We start from the raw sequence: 14,354 nt of genomic DNA, 5'->3' as shown, positions 1-14,354 counted from the left end.
ACACAATTATTGTTATTGAGCAGTGTCAGGGGACCTAGTTTAGCATCTACAGAACATACAGCAATACAGTACTGCAACTGATCATGGCTGATGATTTCAGTGCTGATCATAATACCAACCCTATCAGCCTGCATATGATCTATATTCTTCTATTCTCTTGCTGTTCATGTGCCTCACTAAATGCCACTTAAATGTAATTACTGTATCTGTTTCAATAAATGAATCTGAATCTACCCTACCCATACCTCTCATCATTTTATACGCTGTATTTTATCAAGTCACCTCTCAGCCTTTGAGTGACATTCTCCTTATAGCTAATACAGTGGCTTATGGTTAATTGGAATAGCTCAGGACCAGTAAATATTGGTCCAATTAAGCAGCTGCCCCAGTTAGCTGTAGTTTCATGGAAATAGTTAAAAAGGAATAAAAATGACAAGCTACTTTTTAACTGAGTAACAAATTATGTACTTAAATGAACCAAATTCAGAATAAATTAGTACACTAACAATGTTAATACATTACTATAAAACTGTATTATATCCAAATTGTTATTGACATTGGAATTCATCCAGTATACACTGCTGTGTGCTTTTTATTGACTGCAAATGAACAAAATCATTATAGGCACTGAGTGCAGATCATGGACTACCTTCATACGATGCTTTCAATAACTACATCCTCCAAATATTCATTTTCATTATAACATTCAAGGTGATTGTCAATACCTTCAAATTCTTTGTAGTTTCCAAATTTCTGAAATAGTGAAATTATCACATTTTCACTCCCAGCACTTTCTGGCATTTCAAAGTCTGAATGACCACAAAACCTTAAGATCTTGGAACAGTATTAGGCTCCATCATTTCTTCGTGGCTGATCCATTTTCTCTCTCAGCCCCAATCTCGCTCTGTCTTCCATATCCCCTCATGCCCTGACTAATCAACCATTATACCCAGTAACTTGGCCAGCACAGCCACCTGTGGCCACAAATTCCACAGATTCGCCACTCTCAAGCTAAAGGAATTCCTCATCATCTCCATTCTAAATGGACATTCCTGTACTCTGAGGCTATGTCCTCTGGTCTTAGCTGTCATCCTAACAACATCCACCTTATCTGGGCCTTTCAATATTTGATAGGTTTCAAAGAGATACCTTAAATTCAGCTAAGGAGAGGAAAAGTCCATTCAAGAATAAAGGAGGGAATTTGTGCTTGGACTCAGAGCAAGTGCCCAAAGTACTAAGTGAGTACTTTATGTCAGTACTTAATAAAAAGGATTTGGAGGTCAGTGAAAGCAAAGTGGAGCATACTATTGTGTTCGAACATTTTGAGATTAAAGAAGAGGTAGTGCTGGGTCTTCTGAAAAACATTAAGTCTTCAGGTGGCATATATTCCATAATATTAAAAGAAGCAAGTGAGGAGATTGTAGAGACTTTGACAAAGACCTTTGTAGCCTCACTGACAGCAGGTTAGGTGCCAAGGGATTGGAACATGCAAATGTGCCTTTGTTCAAGAAAGGAAATATACATGTAATTACAGGCCAGTGAGCCTCATGTCAGTGGAAGGGAAGCTAATGGAAAGGCTACTTAAGGATAGGGTGTATGTGCATTTGAAATGGCGTGACCTGCTTAGGGACAGTCGGCAAAGCTTTACACCTTACAAACTTGATATAGTTTATTGAGGAGGTGATAAGGAAATTTAGTGCTGGTAAAGCAATAGACATTATCTACATGGACTTTAGTAAGGCTTTCGATCAGATCCTTCATGGTAAATTGATTCAGAAGATAAAGATACCTGGTATCTAGGGTGAATTGCAGGTTTGGATTCAGAACTGGCTTGCTCATAGAAGAGTGTAGAGGAGGCTGGATGTAGAGGAGACAGTAATGTTCTATAAGGATCAGTGCAGAGGCATCTGTGACTTGTGATTATATATCAATGATTTAGACAAAATATAGATGGTTAGATTAGCAATTTTGCAAATAACATCAAGATTGGTGGCATTGTGGACAATATAAAGAACTATGTCAAAGAATAAAGTAGGAATATATCAATTACAGATGTGGGCAGGGAAATGGCAGATGGAGTTTAATGTTTTGCACTTCAGGAGGTCAAGTGAAAGGAGAAAGTATACAGTTAAAAGGGATCTTGAGATCCAAGTCCATAGTTCACTGAAAGTGGCTATGAAAGGGGATAAAGTGGTAAAGAAGGCATATAGCATGCTTGTCTTTATTGGTAGGGACGTTAAGTAAGAAAGTCATGCTGCTGTGAGACAAAAGTTTAGTCAGAGAGCACCTTGAGTATTGCGTGCAGTTCTGGTCACCCCATTATATGAAGGATGTGGAAACTTTGATGAGGGTGCATTTAGAAATGTCAAACATGAGAGAACATGCATTTAGGGTAAGCAGGAGGAAATTTTTTTATGCAGAGAGTGGTATATATCTATATGGTTAACAGGGGTTTTAATGGAAGCAGGCAATCTGGTGGAGTTTATGTTTACAATTGAATATGAAGGGAATGGAGGGGTATAGATGATACAAATTTAGTACAAATTGGAAAGTTGAAAAGAAATGTGCGAGGCAGACTTTTTACACAGGGAGTGGTGGGTGCCTAAAATGCACTACCTAGTGTGGTGATAGAGGCAAACACAACTGAGGCATTCAAGAGGCTCTCAGATAGGCACATGAGTGAGTATGAAATGAAAAGATGTCGACATTGTGTTGGCAAATAAGGATTGGATAAGAATTACTTAGTTTACATATCTCAGCAGAAAAGTACTTCATACTCTCCCAATGTAAGTGAATCAAACAAGTGAGTTAAATCTGCCTAACCTGTTAGGGATGTGCAGATCAGTGATATAAACTGCCAAATAAGCTTCTGCCTTCACAGATACACAATATCATCAAGCTCCATACAAAACAGTGTTATATTTGACAGGCAAATACACAAAATACGATACTTTATCGTTGGGCCTCAGCTTAACATTTCAACTTACCCTTTCATTCCTATGACAGCTCTCTGCCAGTTCTTACTCAGTGGCCACTTTATTAGATACACCTCTACACCTACACATTAATGCAAATATCTAATCAGCCAATCATGTGGCTGCAGCTCAATGCATAAAAGCATGCAGACATGATCAAGAGGGTCATTTGCTATTCAGACCAAATAGCAGAATGAGGAAGGAATATGATCCAAGTGACCTTGACTGTGGAATAATTGTTGGTGCTAGATAGGGTGGTTTAAATATCTCAGAATCTGTTGATCTTTTGGGATTTTCACACCGAACAGTCTCTACAGTTTACAGAGTATGGTGTGGGAAACAAAAAAACATCTAGTGAGCAGCATTTCTGTGCTTTTGTTAAAATGTCTTGTTAATGCAAGAGTTTAGATGAGAATGGCCAGACTAGTTCAAGCACTGGACTCTATGTCTCAGAAGGGAAAGGGAGAAGAAGAGATGAGTTGTGGTGATGGGTGATTCATTAGTTAGGGGAACAGAAGGAAGGTTCTGTGGATGAGAATGAGATTCCCAGATGGTATATTACCTCCCAAGTGCCAAGGTCCAGGATATCTCAGATCAAGCCTTCAGCATTCTTAAGTGGCAGTGTGAACAGCCAGAGGTTGTGGTCCATGGAGGTTCCAATGACATAAGTAGGAAGACTGGTGAGGTTCTGCAAAGTGAGTTCAGGGAATTAGGTGCTAAGTTAAAGGGCAGGACATCCAGGGTTGTCATCTCAGGATTGCTAACCATGCCAGACGCTAGTGAGGCCAGAAACATGAAGATTATACAGTTTAACATGTAGCTAAGGAGTTAGTTTAGGAGGGATGGCATCAGATTTTTGGATCATTGGACTCTTTTCCAGGGAAAATGGGATCTTTACAAAAGCAGTGGTTTGCAGCTAAACTGGAAGTGCTGAACAGGGGCTATATTATTAACCACCCAACAGTCTGAGAGATTTAGATGAACATGTGTAGAGAGGTGGCTTTGTGGCCAAGTTTGTGGTCAATACAAAGATAGGTTAATGGGCAGGTAGTTTTGAGGAAGCGGAGAGGCTACAGAAGGGCTCAGATTAGGAGAATGGGCAATGAAGTGCTAGCTGGAACACAGTGTTGGGAAGTGTACAGTCATGCATTTGGGTAGAAGAAATAAAAGCATAGACTATTTTATAAATGGTGGGAAAATTCAAAAACCTGAGGTGCAAAAGGACTGGCAGTCCTTGTGCAGGATTCCCCAAAAGTTAATTTGAGACAGTGATAAGGAAGGCAACTGTGATCTTAGCATTTATTTTGAGAGGAATTGAATATGAAAGCAAGGATATAATGGTCATACCTTATAAGGCACTGGCAAAGCCTCACTTGGAGTAATGTGAGCAGTTTTGGCCCCTTATCTAAAAAGGATGTGCTGACATTGGAGAGGGTTCAAAGAAGGTTCACATAAATGATTCTTGGATTGAAAGGCTTGTCATATGAGGAACATTTGATGGCTCTGTGCCTGTACTCACTGGAGCTCAGAAGAATAAAGAGGGGCCTCAGTGAAACCTATTGATGTAGAAAGGCCTCGATAGGGTAGATGCAGAGAGAATGTGTCCTATGGCGGGGGAGTCTTAGACCAGAGGGCACAGCCTCAGAAAACAAGAACAAAGATGAAGAGGAATTTCTTAAGCCAAAGGGTGGTGAATCTGTGAAATTAATTGCTACAGACAGCTGTGGAGACCAGGTCACTGAGTATATTTAAAGCAGAGGGTGACAGATTATGGATTGGTAAGGACATCAGAGGTTAAGAAATGAAGGTAGAAGAATGGGATTGAGAGGGATAATAAATCAGCCATAATGGAGGAGAATGGACAAAGTAGTTGTCGATGGAATACAATGGAGCAGACTTACGTGCCAAATGGGCTAATTTTGCTCCTTCTGTGTGTCTTACAGTCTTACAGTTATCCAGTTTCTGTTAATATAAAATGCCTTGAGATTCTCTTTGACCATTCCACGCTTTCCTAATCACCTGCCAGAGTATTCTCCTGCTCTCTCTATATTCTGTAAGGGCCCAATGTGATTTTGGGATCCTATCTTCCTTCCACTTTATGACTAAATTTCGGACCTCTCAGATCCCTTTCTTTACCATCCTTGTTACTACTCCTCACTGGAACATGTTGTTCATGAACTGTGGTCAGCTGGTCTTTAAACAATTCCCACATGTCATACATGGACTTGTCTCTCAGCAACTGCTCCCAATCAACACCCCTTTGCTTCTGCCTTACCATCATGATTTTGCTTCTCACAATTTTGTACCTTCCCACAAGGACCGATTTTATCATTATTCATTACAATCTTAAATTATTATGAGTTGTGAGTTATTATTCCAAAGATATTCACTATCAGGTCCGTCAGCTAATTAGATTCAACTAATTCATTGCTACTCATTGAAAAGTGTCTTCAACACAGATGACAAACAGTAGTAGTCAGTGGAATTATTTCACCTGGAGATCTATGACTAGTGGTGTTCTGCAGAGATCCATACAGGGATCTTTACTGTTTACAATATATATATAAAATTAGTGTAGTGGTTAGCATAAAGCTTTATAGCACCAGTGAAGAAATGGAAGATGTAGTTTAATCCAGTGAGGTGTGGGGTATTCTTGTTTAGAAGATCAAATGTACACAGGTATTGGCAGGACCTCTCCAAGAGAACCACCACCATGTTGTGGTTTGGAAGCTTGTGCGCCTCACTGACCCAGAGAACTATGTTGGCTGGAGACAGGGTGTTATGCTTTAGCTCTTGGTAGGGTCACCCATGCCAAACAGGTCAAAGGGTAGAGGCCAGACTAAGAGTGGTCCACAGGTTCTCCAGGTTTGGGGTTTCAGCTCAAGACTAACAACCTTGACTGGTAAAACAAAATTGTTACAGAAACAGCAATGAAGGATCCTTCTGAGTGTGACGGTATTCCTGAACCTCCACCTGGGACTTGTATGACTAGCAGTAGCGAAAACCAAGAGGAAACTACGGACATGAAGAAGGAAGCCCTGAACTCCACAAGAGATGGGAGACCCTCACTTCTGCCCTCACCTGTGGGTAGAGAGAACATGAAGACACTGGTCAAGGCCCCAGCAATCTACTCCTTGCCTTCTTCAATAACCTGTGGTAAATCCCATCAGGCTCTGGGGACCTATCCATTAATACTTATTAGCAGGCCGAACACTTCCTCCCCCTTGACATCTAAATGCCCTGATGTATTTACTCAGTACTGCTCTCCTGGATCGCTGTGTCCTTTTCCTTGGTAAATACTGAAACAAAGTACTCATTAAGTACCTTACTCAGATTCCCCGCATCCAAACAACTGTTCACCCCTTTACCCTTGAGTGGTCCCACCCTCTCCCTAGTTATCCTCTTGTTCTTAATGCATGTATAGAATGCATAGAATGTATGAGATTCACCTTAATCCTACTTGCCAAGGACATTTCAGGGCCACTCCTGGCTTTCCTTATTCCCTTCTAGTTATTTTCTGGTTTCTTCCTCATGTGCTCAGTTTGAACATAGAACATAGAATAGTACAGCACATTACAGGACTTTCGGCCCACAATGTTGTGCTGACCCTCAAACCCTGCCTCACTTATAACCCCCCACCTTAAATTCCTCCATATACCTGTCTAGTAGTCTCTTAAGCTTCACTAGTGTATCTGTCTCCACCACTGACTCAGGCAGTGCATTCCACACACCAACCACTCTCCGAGTGAAAAACCTTCCTCTAATATCCCACTTGAACTTCCCTCCCCTTACCTTAAAGCCATGTCCTCTTGTACTGAGCAGTGGTGCCCTGGGGAAGAGGCGCTGGCTGTCCACTCTGTCTATTCCTCTTAATATCTTGTACACCTCTATCATGTCTCCTTTCATCCTCCTTCTCTCCAAAGAGTAAAGCCCTAGCTCCCTTAATCTCTGATCACAATCCATACTCTCTAAACCAGGCAGCATCCTGGTAAATCTCCTCTGTACCCTTTCCAATGCTTCCACATCCTTCCTATAGTGAGGCAACCAGAACTGGACACAATATTCAAAGTGTGGCCTAACTTGAGTTTTATAGAGCTGCATCATTACATCGCGTCTCTTAAACTCTATCCCTCGACTTATGAAAGCTAACACCCCATAAGCTTTCTTAACCACCTGTGAGGCAACTTTCAGGGATCTGTGGACATGTACCCCCAGATCCCTCTGCTCCTCCACACTACCAAGTATCCTGCCATTTACTTTGTACTCTGCCTTGGAGTTTGCCCTTCCAAAGTGTACCACCTCACACTTCTCTGGGTTGAACTCCCTCTGCCACTTCTCAGCCCACTTCTGCATCCTATCAATGTCTCGCTGCAATCTTCGACAATCCTCTACACTATCTACAACACCACCAACCTTTGTGTCGTCTGCAAACTTGCTAACCCACTCTTCTACCCCCACATCGAGGTCGTTAATAAAAATCACAACAAGTAGAGGTTCCAGAACAGATCCTTGTGGAACACCACTAGTCACAACCCTCCAATCTGAATGTACTCCGTCCACCATAACCCTCTGCCTTCTACAGGCAAGCCAATTCTGAATCCACCTGGCCAAACTTCCCTGGATCCCATGCCTTCTGACTTTCTGAATAAGCCTACCATGTGGAACCTTGTCAAATGCCTTACTAAAATCCATGTAGATGGATTACCCTCATGGATTACCCACTGCACTACCCTCATCTATATGCCTGGTCACCTCCTCAAAGAACTCTATCAGGCTTGTTAGGCACGATCTGCCCTTCACAAAGCCATGCTGACTGTTCCTGATCAGACCATGATTCTCTAAATGCCCATAGATCCTATCTCTAAGAAACTTTTCCAACAGCTTTCCCACCACAGACGTAAGGCTCACTGGTCTATAATTACCTGGACTATCCCTACTACTTTTTTTGAACAAGGGGACAACATTCGCCTCCTTCCAATCCTCTGGTACCATTCCTGTGGACAATGAGGACATAAAGATCCTAGCTAGAGGCTCAGCAATCTCTTCCCTTGCCTCGTGGAGCAGCCTGGGGAATATTCCATCAGGCCCCGGAGACTTATCCATCCTAATGTATTTTAACAATTCCAACACCTCCTCTCCCTTAATATCAGCATGCTCCAGAACATCAACCTCACTCATATTATCCTCACCGTCATCAAGTTCCCTCTCATTGGTGAATACCGAAGAGAAGTATTCATTGAGGACCTTGCTCACTTCCACAGCCTCCATGCACATCTTCCCACTTTTATCTCTAATTGGTCCTACCTTTACTCCTGTCATCCTTTTGTTCTTCACATAATTGAAGAATGCCTTGGGGTTTTCCTTTACCCTACTCGCCAAGGCCTTCTCGTACCCCCTTCTTGCTCTTCTCAGACCCTTCTTAAGCTCCTTTCTTGCTGCCCTATATTCCTCAATAGACCCATCTGATCCTTGCTTCCTAAACCTCGTGTATGCTGCCTTCTTCCACCTGACTAGATTTTTCACTTCACTTGTCACCCATGGTTCCTTCACCCTACCATTCTTTATCTTCCTCACCGGGACAAATTTATCCCTAACATCTTGCAAGATATCCCTAAACATCGACCACATGTCCATAGTACATTTCCCTGCAAAAATATCATCCCAATTCACACCCGCAAGTTCTAGCCTTATAGCCTCATAATTTGCCCTTCCCCAATTAAAAATTTTCCTGTCCTCTTTGATTCTATCCTTTTCCATGATAATGCTAAAGGTTAAGGAGCAGTGATCACTGTCCCCCAGATACTCACCCTCTGACAGATCTGTGACCTGACCCAGTTCGTTACCTAATACTAGATCTAGTATGGCATTCCCCCTAGTCGGCCTGTCAACATACTGTGACAGGAATCCATCCTGGACACACTTAACAAATTCTGCCACATCTAAACCCTTGGAACTAATCAAGTGCCAATCAATATTAGGGAAGTTAAAGTCACCCATGATAACAACCCTGTTATTTTTGCACCTTTCCAAAATCTGCTTCCCAATCTGCTCCTCAGTATCTCTGCTGCTACCAGGGGGCCTATAGAATACCCCCAGTAGAGTAACTGCTTCCTTCCTGTTCCTGACTTCCACCCATACTGACTCAAAAGAGGATCCTGCTACATTACCCACCCTTTCTGCAGCTGTAATAGTATCCCTGACCAGTAATGCCACCCCTCCTCCCCTCCCCCCCCATCCCTTTTAAAGCACTGAAATCCAGGAATATTGAGAATTCATTCCTTCCCTGGTGCCAGCCAAGTCTCCGTAATGGCCACTACATCGTAATTCCATATATGTATCCAAGCTCTCAGTTCATCACCTTTGTTCCTGATGCTTCTTGCATTGAAGTATACACACTTTAGGCCTTCTACCTTACAACCTTTATACCCTTTATTCTGCTGTTCTTTCCTCAAAGCCTCTCTATATGTTAGATCTGGCTTTACGCCATGCACTTCTTTCACTGCTCTATCGCTCCGGGTCCCATCCCCCTTGCAAATTAGTTTAAACCCTCCTGAACCATGCTAGCAAACCTACCAGCAAGGTTATTGCTCCCCCTCGAGTTCAGGTGCAACCCATCCAATCTGTACAGGTCCCACCTTCCCCAGAAGAGATCCCAATGGTCCAAAAATCTAAAACCCTGTCCCCTGCACCAACTCCTCAGCCACGCATTCAACTGCCATCTCCTCCAATTCTTACCATCACTATCACGTGGTACTGGCAGCAATCCTGAGAACGCCACCCTTGAGGTCCTGTTCTTCAGCCTTCTGCCTAGTTCCCAAAACTCACACTTCAGGACCTCATCCCTCTTCCTGCCTATGTTGTTGGTCCCAACATGCATCATGACTTCTGGTTGCTTTCCCTCTCGTACCAGGATGTCATGCACCTGGTCAGAGACATCCCGGACCCTGGCACCCGGGAGGCAACAAACCATGCAGGTTTCCTTCTCACGTCAATAAAATCTCCTGTCTGCTCCCCTGACTATAGAGTCTCCAATGACGACAGCTCTCCTCTTCTCCATCCCATCCTTCTGCATCACAGGGTCAGACTCAGTGCCAGAGGCCCTGCCACTGTGGCTCACACCTGGTTGGTCGTCCTCACCAACAGCATCCAGCATCATAATTCTGAAGATTTACATAGTTTTCCTTTATCTTCTTGACTAAATTAATCATCTCTCTGGACATCCAAGGATCTCTTACCTTTCCACTCCTGTCCTTCCTTCTAGCAGGAACATAGCTACATCAATGATTTGGAGAGGTGGTGTAGGACATGTTTAGTAAGTTTGCACAAAGGAATTTAAACTACACACAAAAGGTTGTCACCCTCTACCTCGTTGGCATGTTAAGTATTTCATGACCGTGCACAATCACGTTTCCTTTTCCTGTTACTGATATGGATGGTGTTGATAATGTGCAGTTTGGAATGATTTGTCTGCAGTTTTATAGAACTGGCTTATTTATACTATTTTATTGAAGAAATTATTGATTCACTGTGCTGAATTCCAAAGAAGCACAGGGCACCTAATGCAAAAGGACTGCTAGTTCATTTAAAGTGGAATGGCTTAATTAAACAATAGAAACTGCTACACTCATGAGCTCATGAGGTCAGGAACAAGAAATACTTGTAGAATGCAGAAACTGGTGATACCTGTGTGTATTGTTGTGATGCTGGAGAATTTGCAAGTGGGAGGAAGTGGAGTGATATTTGGAAACTTGACTTTTTGAAGTGTCATTTAGCAAGCAAATCACATATGGACAGTGTGCAAAAGCTCCGGCGAGAAAATTGTTCATTACTACAGGCTTGCAGATGAATGAGAGCGAAAACAATCAAACCCAGAGGAGATCAAAGTTCTTATTGACAGGGTTTTGCTAGCTATTAAATTGAATACCTCTATACAGTATATATAAAATTCAATGTGCACATGTTGTTGTCAGCACAAATTTTTGCGCACACCTGTCATTACAAATTAGAGGGAGCATTGCTGGTAAACTTCCTCTGCACTTTCTCCAAAGCCTTCGCATCATTCCTATAATGTGACAAACAGAAATGAGTGCAATACTCCAATGTGACCCCACTAGATTTTCACAAATTTGCACCATAACTTCCTGACTCTTGAACTCAATGGCTCATGTACTTATAGAACACAGAAACAAGCCCTTCATCCTCACAGCTGCATGCTGACCAAGTTGCCCATCCAAGTTATTCCTATTTGTGAGTGTTTGGTTTATTACCTTCCATTCTTTCCAATCCATTAAAGCTGTCCAACTGCCTTTAGCAGTTGTTATATCTTTCCTAAACACTGTCTCAGGCAGCTCCATATAAATACCACAAAGTGTAAAAAAAAGTTGCTCCCAAATTCCTATTAAATCTTTCCCCTCTCATCTATGCCATTTGTGTTTTTGTTACGGAAAGGAAGATGAAGAGCTGCCTAGATAGGGCCAACCAATTAAACTTGTTTTTCAACAGGTTCAGCACAGGACCTCCTGCTGTCCATTCCCCTATTTGCCCAAACCACACACCCTCCCTGCCTCCAATGCCTTCTCCCTCCATCCCTCTCTCCTCTCAGGTGAGTGCTTACGTTCCAAACCACCCCCCCCCCAACTTTGGAGTATCCTGCCTCCATGGGGATTACCACTCTCCCCCACCTGACTGTGGCTGCAGGGGTCAGGTTAAGAGACAGCTGGAGAGACTACATCAAGGCAAGGCTGCTGGACCGGACGGTATCAGCCCCAGGGTACTGAAGGCCTGTGCGAGCCAGCAGCCTGGTATTTTGCAGCACCATTACAATCTGAGTCTGAGTCAGGAAAAGATACCGGTGCTATGGAAGACATCTTGCTTGGTTCCCACATCCAAGAAGGTGATTCCATCTGAACTTAATGACTACAGACCAATTGCCCTCACATCTCCTGTGATGAAAGTGCAGGACAAGGCTGGACCTGGCTATCTTGAACTGCAGGTGAGATCTTCATTGGACCCTCTACAGTTTGTCTACCCACCTCATGTGGGAGTGGATGATGCCAACGTCTACCTGTTGCAGAGAGCTCGCTCCCACTGGAATGATGCTGCTGGCATTGTGAGAATCACATTTTTTTGATTTTTCTAGTGCCTTCTATACAACCTTAGTGCCCTTCCCTTGGACCACATCGGTGGCGTGGAGAGGGGAAGGCTTGCAGCTTGGGCAACTGCCGGTCTCCCATACAACCCTACCCAGACCTGTGTCCTGAAAACCTTCCAAGGCACAAAACCATGGTCTCACGAGACTAACGGATGCCTATATATCTATACAACCTAGCCACTTCTTCTGAGCTAGAAGCTGCAAATAATGGGTGTAGACAAATCCACTACTTCTGGATTACTGACTACCTGACAGATAAACCTAGTTTGCACGGCTGGGTAGTTCTCTGTCTGAGATGGTGGTGAGTGACTCTGGAGTGCTACAAGTCTCCATTTCTGTTCACACTGTACACCCCAGACTTCCAGTACAAATCTGAGTCTTGTCACTTGCAGATGTTCTCTGATACCTCTGCGGTGACTGTGTGTATCAGCAATGGGCCAGAATCGGCGTACAGAGAACTGTTGGACAAGTTTGTGGAGTGGTCTGGGAGGTATCACCTGCTCCTGAACGTGTCCAAAACCAGGCAGATGGTGATTGACTTTAGGAGGAAGTGGACTGTGACAAGTCCTGTATAGATTCTGGGAGAAGAAGTTGCAGTGGTGGAGGAATACAATACTTGGGTGTTCACTTTGATAACAGCCTTGACTGGAAAACCAACACCAAGGCTGTTTACAAGAAGGGGATGAGCAGACTCTATTTTCTAAGAAAGATGAGATCCTTCAATGTGCGCAGTAGGATGCTGGAGATCTTTTACCAGTCTGTTATAGCAAGTGCAGTCTTCTTTGCTGCTTTATGTTGGGGAGCAGCATCGGCGCTGGTGGAGACTAAAGACTAAATAAACTCATCAAAAAGGCTGGATCTGTCCTTGTCTACAACCCGGATTCTTTTGAGTTAATGGTGGAGAGGAGGTCACTAAACAAACTGTTATCCATTATGGACAATCATGCACATCTTCTCCATCACCTACTGATTAAACAGCGGAGCACCTTTCCAAACAGACTCATTCAGCTCTGCTGTCACAGGGATCATTACAGAAAATCAATCCTATCAAATGCAATAAGCATAGACAACAGTTCATCTCTGTGCAACAGGAGAACACACGTCATAGTACAATAGTACAGGTATCTGTTTTATTATTTCTTAGATTTTTATTGCACATTGGTAAATTATTATTGTGCATGTTGTTATTCTGTACTTTATTGTTAGTTAATATTATTGTTATATTTATTGTTATTGCTAAGAGTGTTTGTAAATGTTGTTGCTGTAACAAAAGAATTTCCCACTGGGGATCAAAAAATAGGCATCCGTTAGTCTCATGAGACCATGGATTTGCGCCTTGGAAGGTTTCCAAACAAGCCTGTAATTGCTGCAAATGTGCATCTGCTAAATACTGACATGAAGGAGGTGAGTAGTTATGCAATCAGTAATTTTGTATTTAATGACTGTAATAACTTTAGACCAATTTGTAGAAATTTGATTTCACTTCGACACAAAAGTCTTTTCTGTTGACGGTGTCAAAAAAGCCAAATTAAATCCACTGTGATTCAATGTTGTAAAACAATAAAATGTGAAAGCTTCCAAGGGGAGTGAATGCTTTTTATAAGCACTGTATCTGTAAGAAGTACATGAATGGCATACATCATTACGCCATCACGTCATACATGAGCACCTCGCTAAAGTAAAACAAATTAGACCGGTTATTCTGGGTTCCTTTATTTTTCTTTCGATTAGTTTCTGAAGTTATAACACAGAACACTTACCACCAACTCAACCTGCAAGCTAAGCTTAGGGAAGACTCCCAAGTTCCTCTCTATCTCTGATCTTTGAATTTTCTCTCCATTTATTAAACGGTCCATGCCATAATTACTTCTGCCAAAGTGCACCTCCCAATATTATATTCCACTTGCAACTTCTCTGCCCATTCCCCAATCGGTCTAAGACCATCTGTGGACACCCTGTTCCCTCAACACTACCTGCCCTCCACCCACCTCTATACTGTCTGCAAACTTGGCCATAAAGCCATCAATTCTTTCATTCAAATCATTGACCCAGAATGTGAAAAGAGGTGGTCCCAACATTGATCCCTGTGGAACACCACTAGTCACCAGCAGCCAACCAGCAAAGGCCCCCTTTTGTACATTGCTACAGACACGTCTGGCCACAAATAATGGCTTGCCTTAAATTATTGTCCTTTAAAAATTTCCTGCCACCAAACATAACCATGTGCA

At 42.7% G+C, this 14,354-nt stretch overlaps 1 protein-coding gene across 12 annotated transcripts in view; it reads right to left on the bottom strand.

The window, feature by feature from the left end:
* LOC132394331 (cilium assembly protein DZIP1-like) overlaps positions 1-14,354 on the bottom strand; it is a 167,112-nt gene that overhangs the window by 27,178 nt on the left and 125,580 nt on the right. The window lies entirely within an intron of this gene.

This window comes from Hypanus sabinus, chromosome 5 (assembly GCF_030144855.1).
Source record: "Hypanus sabinus isolate sHypSab1 chromosome 5, sHypSab1.hap1, whole genome shotgun sequence".
In the NCBI taxonomy this organism is placed as follows: domain Eukaryota; kingdom Metazoa; phylum Chordata; class Chondrichthyes; order Myliobatiformes; family Dasyatidae; genus Hypanus; species Hypanus sabinus.
This window is presented reverse-complemented; position numbering and strand designations above follow the sequence as displayed.